This window comes from Hyla sarda, chromosome 5 (assembly GCF_029499605.1).
Source record: "Hyla sarda isolate aHylSar1 chromosome 5, aHylSar1.hap1, whole genome shotgun sequence".
Taxonomy (NCBI): domain Eukaryota; kingdom Metazoa; phylum Chordata; class Amphibia; order Anura; family Hylidae; genus Hyla; species Hyla sarda.
In genome coordinates this window covers 197030616-197040849 of record NC_079193.1, presented here as the reverse complement: position 1 = coordinate 197040849, position 10234 = coordinate 197030616, and the positions used below count along the sequence as shown (strand labels likewise).

General features: G+C 41.0%; 1 protein-coding gene across 3 annotated transcripts in view; it reads left to right on the top strand.

Moving 5' to 3' along the window:
• Positions 1-5908: 5908 nt before the first annotated feature.
• The window catches only part of CDH12 (cadherin 12), an 863358-nt gene continuing 859032 nt past the window's right edge, over positions 5909-10234 (top strand). For all 3 annotated transcript variants that reach the window (XM_056520962.1, XM_056520961.1, XM_056520960.1), the window contains exon 1: positions 5909-6502. The gene's annotated coding sequence lies outside the window, so the exon portion shown is untranslated. The remainder of the gene's footprint in view (positions 6503-10234) is intronic.

Genomic DNA, 10234 nt, shown 5'->3' with positions numbered 1-10234 from the left:
AGACCAGAGACAAGACACCGTGATGACGGCAGGAGGCAAGTGAGGAAACCTCCTTCTGCCATCTTGGCTGACCTGATCCTTGCAGTCATGCCGCAGAGGATCAAATCAGCCATTGGTACTGCCACATTGGTGCAGATATCATGATCAATATTGATCACAGCATCTGAGGGGTTAATGGCCGACATTAGCATGATCGCTTATGTTCGCCATTACCGGCAGGTTCCTGGCTGCATATACTGTAGCAGCTGTAACCCATGGTCTAGGATGTGTCTGCCGCTCCTCCACTTGCTACATAGCTGTGATGTGACTCAGGATGTACATGTACGTCCTGGTGTGCCAAGTCCCAGGCGCACATGGTGTACCTGTATGCCCTGCATCCCCAAGTGATTAATAGGTGCCATATCAAGGGGGAGAGAGGGTATTAGAGTGTAATATCCCTATTCCCAATTCATAGTCAAACACAAGGGGATTAACATATATATTATACAAAGTGATGCAGTCCAGATAATGCCCTATAAACAAACAATAGAAGAAGCAGGGCCAACATCTAGCAAGAAAACTATGACATAATCATGTTACAGAAAACATGTGAAATTCAGCTGCTCATTTAAACCACTGGGAGCAAATATATCCATGCAGAATATCCATTATGCTTCTTTCCGAAGAAATATTCTATACTATGGTTGGTCTTCCCAATGTATTCTTTAACACAAAGTGTTTCAGTACTTGATCTTCATAAACACCAGCATTTTAGAGGATTGTTTTTGTTTACAATTTGGCACCCCTTGAGGGGTGTTTTCTCCTTGTGCATTTTGGGGAGTGTATAGGTATTAAAAAAATATTTTTCATCCACATTGACAAGATGAGCCATGTGGGCCTTCTTGACAATAGCTTTTAAATCCTCAAGATACTGCTCGGTGGGCTCCATACCCAACAGTTCATAACAAGTCTCATAACAAGTACTGCCAAAAAAAATTGCATAACTTTGTGAGGCACTATCTGGTTGGTGCACCGTTTTGGGTGATCACGGCCTGCAGACATCAGGGTACAGATTTTACATGGTAGCAAATATCCTCCATACCCAACTTGATCCATGCCCACTAAGAAGCTCTGTCAGCTGGTGCACATTTTGCAAGTAGAAACACATCTTACAGCCCATTCTAGCTTATTCAGTTGGGTTAGTCTGGTAAGTTTAGAATATTCACATAGGGTACATTCACACATATAGGACCCTGCGCAGAATTGATGTGCAGAATTTGTAACTGCCAATTGGAAGCTGTGTTCATTCATTTAGTTTTCATTGAAATCTGCAGCAGAAAATGCTGTGCATCAAATCCTGCGCATGAAATCTGCGTACTTGTGAAGGTACACATAGAGGAAATTTCAGTATAACTTTCTTTTAGTAATCTTAATTTGGCAATTCATCAGAATATATCAAGCAACAAAAATTATAACTAGCGTTATTCTTAAATGAACTAAGTCTTGGCATGATTTTCTCCATGTGAATACTGCTATAATGGATTGTGTTCACCTTACCTACTCGCTTTATCTGTGTTCTGAGATTCAGCTTCCTTACTTCTGGTAAGTTTTGAAGCCAAAGCAGTGTAGATAACTTATTGGCATCTTCCTTTAACCACTTCCTAGTTATCAGAGCTTGATGACAGGTAGCATGGCATTGTTGAAAGATGATACTTTGGTCATAGGAGACCACCTGAAGATTTGGGTGCAGAGGGTCAGCTATTTCTTAAAGTGTTTACCATTAAGGATTGTGAAATAATGACTAAGAAGACTACGGCATGTCAGGGGAGCTAAGCAGGAAATTAGACTTATCACTTTAGGTGACCTTCTGCTATGTGTCCAAGGTCCATCAACCATTCTTTTCTTGGCCCATGGAGGGCATTGTTTTAAATTATGTAGTGTTCTTTGCTTTTAAAGGGGTACTCCCGTGGAAAACAATTTTTTTTAATCAACTGGTGGCAGAAAGTTAAACAGATTTGTAAATTACTTCTATTAAAAAATTGTAATCCTTCTAGTACTTTTTAGGGGCTATATACTACAAAGGAAATACCTTTTTTAGATTTTTCTGATGTTATGACCACAGTGCTCTCTGCTGACCTCTGCTGTCCATTTTAAGAACTGTCCAGAGCAGCATATGTTTGCTATGGGGATTTTCTCCTGCTCTGGACAGTTCCTAAAATGGACAGCAGAGGTCAGCAGAGAGCACTGTGGTCATGACATCAAAGAAATCTAAAAAGATAAGCATTTCCTCTGTAGTATATAACCCCTAAAAAGTACTGGAAGGCTTAAGATTTTTTTTTAATAGAAGTAATTTACAAATCTGTTTAAATTTCTGGCACCAGTTGATTTAACAAAAAAAAAGTTTTCCACAAAAGTACCCCTTTAAACCCCAGTTGACACATAGTTTACCACATGGTTATTGTACTACTTAGTCAGCTGGTCCACTGTGGTACATCACTGCTGAGATTCCAATCATGCCACACAACTATTGTCTCTCATTTAACCACAAGTGGTCACCCGATGTGTAATATTCTGTCTGTTCATTGCGCATCCAGTCTTCGTACACGTTTAACACCCTGGTTTGGGAACAGCCAGCAAGTCACCACACTCCGGGGCCCAAACAATCTATCTGCCATTAAACACACACAAGTCACCTCCTTTAACTATCACAGATGAATAATACCTTCTGCAGAGCAGACAAGAGGTCTACCCATGATCTGAGAGCCAAATGTGATGCATTCACTATGTTGTATCACGTTAATAATCATAAGATTTCAGGCGTAATATGATAACTGTTACGCCGAGCGCTCCGGGTCCCCGCTCCTCCCCGGAGCGCTCGCTTCACTCTCGCTACCGCAGCGCTCCGGGCAGCTCCACTGACCCGGTGCGCTGCGATACCGCCTCCAGCCGGGATGCGATTCGCGATGCGGGTGGCGCCCGCTCGCGATGCGCATCCCGGCTCCCGTACCTGACTCGCTCTCCGTCTGTCCTGTCCCGGCGCGCGCGGCCCCGCTCCCTAGGGCGCGCGCGCGCCGGGTCTCTGCGATTTAAAGGGCCACTGCGCCGCTGATTGGCGCAGTGGTTCCAATTAGTGTGTTCACCTGTGCACTCCCTATTTATACCTCACTTCCCCTTCACTCCCTCGCCGGATCTTGTTGCCATTGTGCCAGTGAAAGCGTTTCCTTGTGTGTTCCTAGCCTGTGTTCCAGACCTCCTGCCGTTGCCCCTGACTACGATCCTTGCTGCCTGCCCCGACCTTCTGCTACGTCCGACCTTGCTTCTGTCTACTCCCTTGTACCGCGCCTATCTTCAGCAGCCAGAGAGGTTGAGCCGTTGCTAGTGGATACGACCTGGTCACTACCGCCGCAGCAAGACCATCCCGCTTTGCGGCGGGCTCTGGTGAAAACCAGTAGTGACTTAGAACCGGTCCACTAGCACGGTCCACGCCAATCCCTCTCTGGCACAGAGGATCCACCTCCTGCCAGCCGGCATCGTGACAATAACATGTTATGAAGTATATGTATTACAAGTTTGTAATAAAAACCAAGGGCTTTAGGGCAATACATACAGTTAGAAGAAGGTTACAAGACATATAGTGGAGTTTAAATTTATGTTGGGTTATACTCCATAACATGCTATTAGCATGGAGGCTTATATGGTTGTCAGTCTACTATTATGTGGCTTTTGCAACAATAATGATGTACATTTTGCTTCAGCAACGGTAATATAGCACCAATTGACACTACCAAATGCTGGAATGGGAATTTTTTGATTTAGAATTGATTTTTAATTGTACTGTATATCGAACTCAATGGCTGATTTATGAGGAAAGGAGGAATATTTTTGCACATTTGACCTTTGTGAGTATGGAAAAGATGAGACTCACTTCATTCTGAAGTAGAACTGACACTTCTGATGTGAGTCTAACCTCTGATCTATTGTAGTGCATGAGAGGCACATACACATGCACTCTTATAGAGAGTTAGTCTAAAGACTCATACAAAAGCTTTCAGAGGATTTACTCACTTTATAGAATATTTCATAACAGATAACTGCATCAGACACCTGGGACAATAACCCTTCTGCCTTTAATATTTCAGCATGATTTCAATATGTCATGTTCCATTTGAAATGCAGTGTGAGCACATTTTCTCAGAGTACTTTTCTCAACAGTTTCATAAAGCTTGTTCACACATACATTACGACTGTCATGCAAGCTGCATGGAAACAGGATAAAACATGATGCGGCTATAAGGCTCATTAATGCTCATCACTACGTCTCCTCCCTGTGCACATCTAAATGTACATCTACAGCCTGTACGCTTGCATCATTGAAATACTGAGGAATACAGGAGAGATGAAGAGGGGAAAGAGAGAGGGAGGAAAAAGGAAGAGGGAGTGAGAGAAACAGAGAAAGGTGGAGGCAGACAGAGAAGGAGAGAGAAATAAAGTGATGACGAGAGAGAGAGAGAGAGAGAGAGATAGAGAGAGAGATAGACAGACAGACAGAGAGAGAGAGATAAACAGAGAAAGACAGATAGAAAGAGAGAGAGAGAGAGAGAGAGAGAGCGAGAGAGAGAGAAAGAGAGAGAGAGAGAGAGAGAGAGAGAGAGAGAGAGATAGGGGGAGAGAGAGAGACGGATAGAAAAAGAGGGAGAGAGAGGGAGGGAGAGAGGGAGAGGGGGAGGGAGAGAGAGAGAGAGAGAGAGAGAGAGAGAGAGAGAGAGAGAGAGAGGGAGAGAGAGAGAGAGAGAGAGAGAGAGAGAGATAGTAAGAGAGAGAGAGAGAAAGACAGATATAAAGAGAGAGAGGGAGAGAGAGAATTGGCAGGATCTGATGATCAGTTTGAATGTGTAAATTATGATATGTCATTTACATTCCCTAATGTCTTTTTATTTTGAGACCAGTTCCTTCAGGAGTGCTATCACTCCAATATCAGTAAATCCTGCAGCATAATATATGTGGGTGCTTATGGCAGCCTGTATTCTGCCCATGGCAGGGGAGCCTGTGCCTGCTGATATGATGCATGGAGGCACTGGTAACTTAATTTTTCTGTGACTTGACACTCCAGCATATTTCTGCTGCTCATAAAGGGTACAATGGCAATAACTACGAGGCAACTATCTGGTAATTGTATCCATACAGTTCTGTTATATAATACAAGATGGCAAGTGATCTGCTCTAATACCATATTTACCTTTTTACCTGCTGCATCAGATACAAAGAAACACCATATAGAAGGTCCCTGGGCATGAAATAATACACAACATTTGTATTTGTAATGTAATATTTCCACCGTTATTGCATCTTAAAGCGATCCATACCATCAATCCCATACTAATTAAAATGTACCCACTCCGGGATGCATCACCCTCACTTTCCTATTTCGAGTTAAGCTTCCATTTTCTATAAAGAGGCTAAATATAGATTTCTATATGTTTCATGAAACGGTATAGTGAACTGCTTCCATGCCTCTTTGTTTTAGCATACAAAATCATCTATTGATCGGATTCTGTAGCTCATGTTAACATAGCGCTGTTTCCCCAGCTAAGAAGGAAAAAAAAAAAAAAAACACCATCCCTGTAGGAGCAGGAGTTAATTTCTCTCCCTGTCAGATTACAGCTGCTTTGTACTTTTCTGGCCATTGAATGGCTTCCTGTAAAATAATTCAGCATTTCGCTGTAGAGTTAAATAGGACTATTTTGTATGAGATCATTTATTTTTTTATTTATTTTTTGTAAAATAAATGACAGACAAGCATCAGACTGAGGCTCAGTAGGACCACCAGATTCATTTCACCGTGCTAAGGCTGCAATGGAGAATCAGTCTCTGGGGTCAGGGGAAGTGTGTTAATCTACTTTATCTAAAAGCTTACGGAAAATTGCATATTTAGGTCTCTTGTTATGAAAGAGCTCCATCAGTCTCTAATGAATGTGTTCTACATGCAGGCTGAGGCTGTGCTACCTTCCCTAACACAGCGTATAGCTACTGTATCCTCTCCTCCAGCAGCAGCAGCAGCAGCACTGGGAAGCAGTAGCACATTGGTTAACACTGTACATAACCTCCTCACAAATTGCACAGCTTCAGCAGCAACACATCCATTAGTCTGGAAAAGACAGCATCCCCAAGTGGCTCCCGAGCATTTTCCCCCCAATTCTCCTGTCACCGTCCAATCCTCTGTATGCTCTCTCTGTATGTAGGGAGTGTTCAACACTAATCAGGTCAATGATCATCCTAAGTCTCAAGGGACCTGACAGGAGCCTATTGCCCTAGTTAGAAGATCTCTCTCTCTGTCCAGGGTACAGTGCTTGGAAATATTATACAGAGATCAGTGACACAATACCACTCTGTACAAGAGAAGCTCTCAGGATTTCAGCTGGGCTGTAGTCAGAAGGAAAAGAGACAGCACGACCAGCACTTTCTCTACCTGCTGGGTGTTGGTTTGGCTTCTCGGACTGTAGGACAGAAAAGCATCTCAATTAAGGTAAGTGATCCTTTATCTGGGTGAATGCATCCTTCTAAGTGCGTGCGTTGAAACTTCGGAGTAAACTGGCAGTCTGCACTGCAGCAAATCAGTCTTCTATCTCTGTCAATAAAAAAAGCTTTTATTTCTCCCTTTACTATTTCCTTGATACTATGCTGTCAATTTCTGGAGTGAACTGTTTTCTTTGACCTTTTCGTGTTGCCGGTATGCTGGCTTGAAGGCTGTCTCTAAGCTTTGCTAAGCAGATTGAGTCATAGTCTTTAAAGGAAATGTTAATGTGTTTTAGCAGACTATGGGAACTAATGCATGCTCAGGATGATTTTCTGTAGTCTTCTATTTTCTTACTTTGCACAGAAACTTTGGAGTGTAAGAGAATTGGCATGAAGAAGGCTTTATGGCCGGAGTTAAAGAACTAGTAACGTAACCATTAATTGGGTGTTAATGGGGGGACGAGGGGGGCTAATAGATTAATCCGCTGACTGGTCAGGAACCAAGCTAAATCTGGTTATGTGTCCAACTGCAGGGTTTGCATCAGGGGAACATGCATTGAAATAGGATTCTAGCTTTGTGGATATCTAGAGCATAAAACAAGCCATTAATGTCAACACTGTACTATGTTTCCATCTTTCTCCAAGAATGGTCTTATTTATAGAATAGTCGACTGTATTAATAGGTCTACAGGACCTAAGAGACAGTGTGGAAGAGGCAAGATATCTGTTTATTGCAGATAAAACATTTAGAATGCTGGATGATATGAGTTACAAAGACAACAGCTTGTAAGCTTTCCCCCATATATCTCAGCACCTTGATCAATGTTACATTAAATTACAGAGAAAGCAAAATGAATAAATCATTTCTAGGTTATTTCAAGGCAGGTGAATCTGTTCTCCCAGCCCCCCATCAACTAAGAAGGAGAAAGAAATATGACAAAGAAAGTGTTAAATCAAGAAGCCAAGTCAGATTAGGAATCAGGTATTTCATCCTGTCACTCTTCATTGGAAGTTGGCGGATGATAGTCAAGGACTCTTTTTGTCAGGTTAAGGTCACATATTTAAGTTTACAAGAGTCCATTGTCCTCTAGTGACTGCCTTAAGATATGTGTCATTATAGTGTCAAAGAAGTAGGGCCACTTATCGCTATAGTTAAACAGTACAAAATCAATGCCTATATTGTGGATTTTATGTGTTTATGCTGTTACTGATGAAAATGAAAGACCTTTTGTAATATGGTTGTTTAAATACATGTGTAATGTCTTGTCATGTATGTCGTTTTGCCTATATGTTCATTTTGAGTCTTAGAATAAACTGGATGAATATTTATTGGCCGTATATGTTATACATATATATATATATATATATATATATATATATATATATATATACCTGAGACATGATAGTGTATTATTATTATTTTTTTAAATATAAATAGCTGTCAATAAATATATTTCCATCTACTAAATAAGAGATTTAATGGAATAGACATAGAAGCATATTAATCCTACCTGTGTGTTGGTGATAAAGTGATCTGTAAAAATTGAATGTACCTCTGTTAATATCTGAAGAGCTGAAGATACACAGTACAGAGCAGTTAATAGAGTCCTCATAATATCAGAACATCATATACCATCATAAGCTTTAGCTGGTTTCTTGCAGATTCTCCAGGATGCAGACTAATTCCAATGAACTTTTCTTTGCATATTGAGCAATGCTACATACTACATTTTGCTAGGTTAGGTAAATGAGAAAATGGCTTTTTATTTAGTTCAATGTGTTAGGAGATGTTAAGTAAAGAATAATAATGAACAGGGAAATGTGAGCAGATTAAATAAGGATTCGGGAGACCGTTCAATAAATAAAGGGGGATTTAGATCCTTCCTGAAGACAATTTACTAAGGAAAAGCTCTGAATTGATGGTACAGAAGTTTAGACTGATCTTTTCTTGTAACTTTTATGATAACATGAAATGTTGTGACCTCTAGCACTCAGGCTCAAAATAAAAAAAATAAAAAATCATGTTTTAAGAAAAAGAAACCTCCCTGTATTGAAAAGTAGTAAAAAATGTAAAACTCTATTATTATGCCACAATTCATATTTGTATTAGTCATTTTTGTAATATATCATTAGATAGACTAGTCACATAAGGATGACTAGAGATTCTGTAGTTCATAGGCTTACTTGATGCAGTTCCATACATAAGATTAAAACAAGAAAGAAGAGCGCTCCATAGCGTAAAACCGCCATTCCAGGATCCAAGTGGTAAAAAACCCTTACCGAAGGCGGTTGTGTGAACTCACACACAACAATGGTCTGTGTGGATGAGAGAGTCCATCTGGTCTGCAGCCTCCCTGACCTGGGCAATATTCCACAGGTGAGGACTTCCAAGGGGCGGTGGGGGGGTATCGGCGCTGGCCAAGATCGGACACGTCCGGCAAGTAAAAGATTCCCTATTCAAATGCAACGTGTTTCACCACATGCGGTGAAACACGTTGCATTTGAATAGGGAATCTTTTACTCGCCGGACGTGTCCGATCTTGGCCAGCGCCGATACCCCCCACGCCCCTTGGAAGTCCTCACCCATACATAAGATAGCCATCTCTCCCAATTCTCCCATAAACATGCACACTCAGGCCATGTTCACGTGTTGTGGAGTGATAAGCTTCTGGTAGAGAAAACATTTCTCCAGGGAAACAGGGGATCGGTCTTATACTTTTTGGCCAAAAGAAGACATCAGGACCCTGTTAGGCTACAACCATAGACATTAGATTACAGTCAATCTTGGAACTGATTTATGTAGCCAATGTTGGAGAAGAAAGAACTAAAGTTGATAGGAACAATGTGGATGACTATAGACCTATACATAAGACAGCTATGGGCAAAATGTTTGTCAGCATGATGTTTTATCCTTCATAATCACCACCATACACGTGTATACTCAGCCAAGCATGCATGTGCTTTGAATGGGTATAGGGCAGAAGACCACTGCCAGTCTCTTCTGTCAGCAGTGTATCTCCCAGAGGACAAAAGGATTGGGATGTTAAAAATCCACATGTCTAATCCTTCTCTGTTGAGGAAAAGGATGAGGTCACAATTCACATCAGATGTTCAAACTGTCCCACTGAATTCGGTAGGTTAGGCCAACACATATTTTTTTTTACATCTACAGTTTCTTTGGCTTATACCTACACGCTGAGACATAGATTGTGAAAAGTGCTATTAAGATGTGTATAGTAAAACATCCCACTTTTAGAAGTGCATAGATCAGAATGGTTTAGAATTGTAAACTTTAAGAAAAGAAAATACATATATTGTACTTTAGGTCTCTCTCATGGGTAGTGTTGAGCGGCATAGGCCATATTCGGGTTCGCGATATTTCGCGAATATATGGACGAATATATTCGTCATATATTCACTAAATTTGCATATTCGTAATATTCGCGTTTATTTTCGTATATGCAAAAATTAGCATATGCGAAAATCTGCATATCCGAAAATTAGCATAAGCGAAAATTTGCATTGCGAATTGAAATTCGTACACCAGTCTCACACAGTAGTATTAGAGCCTTCTTTACACCACACAAGCTGGAAGCAGAGAGGGATTATCACTGTGATGTGTACTTTGAAAAAAAAAAAAACACGAATATTCGTAATTGCGAATATATAGTGCTATATTCGCGAATTCGCGAATATGCGATATTCGCGAATAAAATTTGTATTGCGAATATTCGCGAGCAAC